Genomic DNA, 6000 nt, shown 5'->3' with positions numbered 1-6000 from the left:
ATTCAAAATCATTACGTCTATTATTCTTTCTGCCCTTAATAGAGTAATGTTGTTGGTACACTCATGTCCAAAATTATTGTCGCATGTCTATAAATATGTTGTGGTAGGAATATAAGTTGATAACGAATTCGCCCGGTATTTCTTATAATGTGAATAATCGGCAAAGACATATATGTGGCAAATTTCATGTCAAAAGAGCAGTAAATAAGAACAATAGAACGAAAATAAAACTTTGGGGAGCTAAAAATTCGGGAGAAAAAAGGAAAAATATAGGAAAAATTGCTTGGAACATATGTATGGGGGCGCCGTCGTATACTCTCGCCCCGGGCGCTGATTTTCCACGCACGGTCCTGACTCATGCTAATTTTCATATTTATAATTCTTTTCCTATGAGATTTACCATAAATATACATTTCCCCATTACACACACAGTCCCAGTATTACAAGTACCCTGCAAAATCATTATCAAATTATATTCTTATAAGAAGACAATTATAGATATGCGACAATCATTTTGGACATGAGTGTACATCCATTTCTTTCCTCAAGATTTACCTGGGCCCCTAATTGAGTTCTACAAGTGTTGTAATTAAGATATTTGTTACAGCGATATTACAATTTTGACTTCACATTATTATTGCTGAGTAATTAGCAAAATATACTACTTTATCGAATATTTAATGTGACTCTTAGAATATTTATCATCTTCTAAAACTAGCTTAATTTTATGATTATGTAAAAACAATTCTGTGTACATCTTTTTAAATAACAACAATTCTTAATACATGTACCACATATAATATGAAGAGGTTCTGAAAACATCAGAAAAAAAGTGTATGATTTCCAGATATTTTTTGCAAAATTGTAGGTTATGATTTTTATTTTGCTATCAAGACGTATAATTAACATTTTTCCTTCCCACAAGTAAAGGTCCGCTGATGAATACAGATTTAAGTTACTGAATATCTGTATATGTATGCATTTAATTCGTGTTGGTTTTAACAAAAATCGTCAGAAATATACTGCGTATACGGTATCTTACCTTTCCATACTAGAATGTAATTTACGAAAGGAAATACACATAAAACAGACAATTAGAAAAAAAAATCAAAATCGTGTTAATTCTATATAAGTTACAAGTTTCAGAACCAACTTCTTTAATAGTAAGTGATATACACAGTTGATTCAGAACACATGATTCTCTTTCGAACAGTTTATTAACTGCTGACTAGATGAACTGATTTTAGTACAATCTGTAATTTCGTCACAGACAAAAAAATAGTCTTTAATTTTCTCTCTCTTTCTCTCTCTGAAAAAGATACTTTCAAAACAAATACTGAGATGTATGCATTTTTAAATCTACAAAATATTTCAGAATACTTACACAAAATTTTCAGTGTCGGAAAATAGAATAACAATAAATTTTACAACATAATAATAGATAACAGCAACTAACAATTGTGAAATCACTGGAAAATACATAATTAAAAATTTTGTTAAAGTGTGTGGTCGTGGAGGTTCGTTACTGCTTCCTCATAATAAAATTTTCTTCGTCCTCACTGTAACACTAAAATCAAATTTTGATATATTTCACTTCGAATAAAATCGAATAGAATGGTTCAATACACGAAAACTACATACATACTCATTTGAAACTACACATTATGTTCGTTAATAATACATATTTTCGATATGTCAGTGAAACCTTTTATTCTAAAAAGAATTAGAATTGAAAATAATGAGCCAGGTATAAAAACACAAATTCCATCCTTTCAGTAAATGAACTAAGTATTTTTCCTTAAAGATTTAGATTTGAAAATAATAAGATAGATACAATCTTTTCAGTAAACGAAATTAACCTTTTATTCTAAAAGATTTAAAATTTAAAATAGTACGGTAGATACGAAAACTATCACAGTAATGCTAAAATTAAGACCAAAATATCAATTCTGTATATATATATATATATATATATATATATATATATATATATATATATATATATATATAATTATTAAAACAAGAGAAGAAACTAAATAAATTATATCTAAGCCATTATTATGATTTTACTTCTGTGATAATTTAATCATATTTACATATAATAGGAGATACACATTAATGTATACTTAAAAGGTCCCATCACGGCAAAATTAAAATACTGCTAATTTTCCAGTAATTGTGTAATATCTTCAAATAGATAAAGGATAATCGAAAACTGGAACAAGAGCTCGCTAGACAATATTATTTTACATGAGATACCGTTGTCACGACTCACTTATCTGCTTTCGATTTCTAGCCATTTAGGAAATTGGCATTTATTTTTGCGTTTCTAAATGGTTGCAAACGGAAAGCTACTTGGTAACTCGTGATAACGGTACCTCGTGCAAAATAATATTGTATAGGGCGCTCTTGCTCCACATTTCAATTATCTTTCATCTATTTGAAGATATTACATAATTAACTGTATTTTAATTTCGCAGTGATTAGGCCTCTTAAGGATCGAACATTAATTTTTATATGTAGGCGTTCATAATACCAACAGCTATATCATCATCATTCAACTATCGTTTATCTAAAATACCGATAAATTATATATATATATATATATATATATATATATATATATATATATTGCTATTTCATCGAAGATAAAAGAAAAAGAGAAACGATTCAAAGTTTTAAATAATTTCATTTACCTACATTAAATGGAAACTTGTGTATGACGGAAATAAAATGTGGTACCAAACCTTATTCAAGCTAGTCAATGTTAGTTTCATAGAAGATGCACAATTTATGTAAGTCAAAATCCCATTAACGTGATTGATTGAGTAGATCTTAAACATTCCTTACGAAAGCTATTTCTTAAAGTGAGATCCGAACCAATACTCCTCGACATTATAGCCGAGGTAAGTACCGAGGAGATTATACCCGGAACCATAAACCCAAACGGCGCGCGCGTCACCCATTTGCCGACAAAAGTGTCACTCCATTCCCTTTCACGGAATATACTTCAACATTTTTATAATCCATATCCGAAAGGCAAATCACCAAATGGTCACGTTATAGATACTGTCAATTAACATGAATTATGTATTTATTTCCTTCCTTACTGTAATCTATTTCACAGCTTCAGTTTAATTTTTTTTAAGTCCAAATAAAATGATATCAAAAGTCATAAGCTTCCAGAGAACAGTTCTCACAATGCAATAAATGTGACGACCAACTAAATTCTTAAGATTTCCTCTTCTGTTACCTAGTGAAACAAAACTAATAGCTCCCATTCATATATATCTTTTGGAAATGAACTAAGAAGAAAATCTACTGAGTAATAGTTACTGATTTAATTAATGTTAGTACACTCACATGGATGTTGTCCAAATTGAAACAAGAAACCCCATGGCGAGCATAGAAAACAAATTACTCACATTGAACACTGTCACACAACACTAAAATTAACAGTAAACCCTTTCGCTAAATGCTTTATCAGATAAGGAAGAGAATAACTAGGGAAAAAAAGGTAAAACAAAAAGAACTAAAAAGTACTTTGAATGTTTATGTGGCCGCCGTCTTGGAATGGAACTACATAATAGTTACAAAATTGAAAACAGAAAACATTTAATTGCAGGACGATAAACTACTCTTACCGACAACTGTCCAATTAGTTTCTCTCCCCTCCCCCTTCACCTGAAACTTTTTTTTTTTTTTTTTACTTCCAACCTTGCAATGTTACCATCTGAATGCATTATAAGGAGACGAAACCTGGACGCTTCGCCCTGCTGTTTTCTGTTTTTTATACAGCAAAAATGGCGTTTCTTTAAATTCTAAACTTGATTCTCAATGCTTTTATTCATCTGGAAAAGATAAATCGTCATTGTTTCCACTGACTTATTCTCCGCATTTTTTATTTCCTTTTACAGTGAACTATCGATTTAATGGACCACGAATCAACGGACTTTGGATTTAACGGAAAGAATCTGACTAATATAGTTCAGATTCGAAACAGTTGGCTCATTATGAACTTTCCATGAAGTATTAATCTCTGGTTGTAAAGAAACAAATGTTAAACGGGAAATCAAATGAAGCTTTTTTTTTTTTCCACCCTTCTAATATGCAGTTGTGAGAAGACTTGTATTACTAATATATGTACAGTCTTGTTGAGAAAAATCCTGCCAAACACCTCTCATTGAAAAGCCCTCTGCTCTAACCCACATTTGGAATTAAAGCAAATAAATGTTGATTTTTCTTAGGCTAACTGAGATCCTTATTTAGAGCCAACGCATTTGAATTTCATACGTACGGTTGGCAGAATATGGCGTTTTGAAGCAAAGCTAAGATTTTTTTTTTTTTTTTTTTTTTTTTTTTTTTTTTTTTTTGAACAAGACTGCTCAGGGTTTATCCGTAAAGTAATGAGGCTAACAGCAACGAGGCGCTCCAGTCGCCAGCAGTGCGCTCTCCGGCGAAGGGATTCGTGGTGGAGCGTGACACAAAAGCTGTTTTTGAGTTTTAGTCATTCCGGTTCGGACCGTCATGCCGTTCTCAAAAAAGCCTGCACAGAGCCCTCAAACGAAATATGACCGGCGATTGTCGATCGCTGGAAGCTCCACTACGACAATACTCCAGCCCACACCGCCTTCGTTGTGACGCCTACTTGGCGCGGATAGAGGTTGGAACTTTATCGCAGCCACCATACAGCCCCAATGTGAGCTCACCAGACTTTTTTTTTTTTTTCTGTTCCCAAAGTTCAAGAGAAGCCTCAAAGATCACCGTTCTGACGATGTTCCCGCCAACCAAAGGGCTGTTACACAGACTCTGAAAGAGGTTGCGGCAACTAACTTCCAGGGAGCCTTTGCAGCGTGGGAATCGCGTTGGCAGCGGTGTATCGATGCCCACGGAGACTATTTTGAAGAACTTTAACAATATGTACCGATAAGATCAATAAATTCTGTTTACCAGACATAGTCGCATTACTTTAGGACAAACCCTGTTCATTAAGTGTTTCTCATTTATATTATACAGCACAAATGTGTAATATCCTATTTTCGATATTGTTAATAACATAATTCGTGATTTAACATACTTTTCGAATTCACGGACACCCTTTCACCTTAATTATTCAGTTACATGGAGAATTTACTGGTACCTGGTTTTCAAGAAAACTATTAATCAGTAAAAGATATAACTTTCTTTTCTAACACCATGAATAGAGTACAACTATAGAAACAAATCAAAATATTTTCAAATGTACAACGTTTACAATACGAATATAAAGAAAAACCGAATCGCACGAATATCACTTCATTTTTATAGTATCCCATAGTTCTGCTTGCCTTAATATAAATATAAATTTGAAAATAAATATGTGTAAAATAAAACGGATAGTAACAAAAATAGCTTATTTTCTTTCTTTCGTTCCCGAGCAAAAAGTAATAAACCCATTAAATGTATTACCAGCTCCATTTGATTCTTAATCACCGTGCACATGTTTCGATTCGACTTTGTCGGTGTTATACTACGCTTAACTGCGGTCGTTGTCTTTGTTTACTACCTGTCAGACAGTGAATATTTGACAATAATATATTTGAGTTGAGTTGATTTTAAGTTTACCGTCTCGTTCATCAGCGAGGTTATATGAGCCTACTGATTAATAATATGTTTATGGTAGTAACCATGGGTTTCATGAATTTCGGTTCTACCTCCAGAAATCAAGAGACATTTGATGAAATTTACTAAAACATGCCTATGTCGAGTATCTTAGGTTCCACAAAAACTTAACAATTTATACAATACACACAGACATTCTTTCTCTCTCTCGTCTGAAAAACAGTTGTCATTAGCTGCGCTACCTCCTACCTCACTGGTCTGGTGTACAGGCAATTTAAAGACGAGTCAAAGGCTTGGTAAGAACAACTAATACACATAAATTAATTTTATATTGTCAAAGTAATTCCGATACGAAATTTGAGATTATTTCGTTTAACATTATTTTTAGAAAATTGCCGT

The sequence above is a fragment of the Thermobia domestica genome, chromosome 15 (genome assembly GCF_964235325.1).
Source record: "Thermobia domestica chromosome 15, izTheDome1.hap1.1, whole genome shotgun sequence".
NCBI classification, from domain to species: domain Eukaryota; kingdom Metazoa; phylum Arthropoda; class Insecta; order Zygentoma; family Lepismatidae; genus Thermobia; species Thermobia domestica.
Note: the sequence above shows the minus strand (reverse complement) of the source record.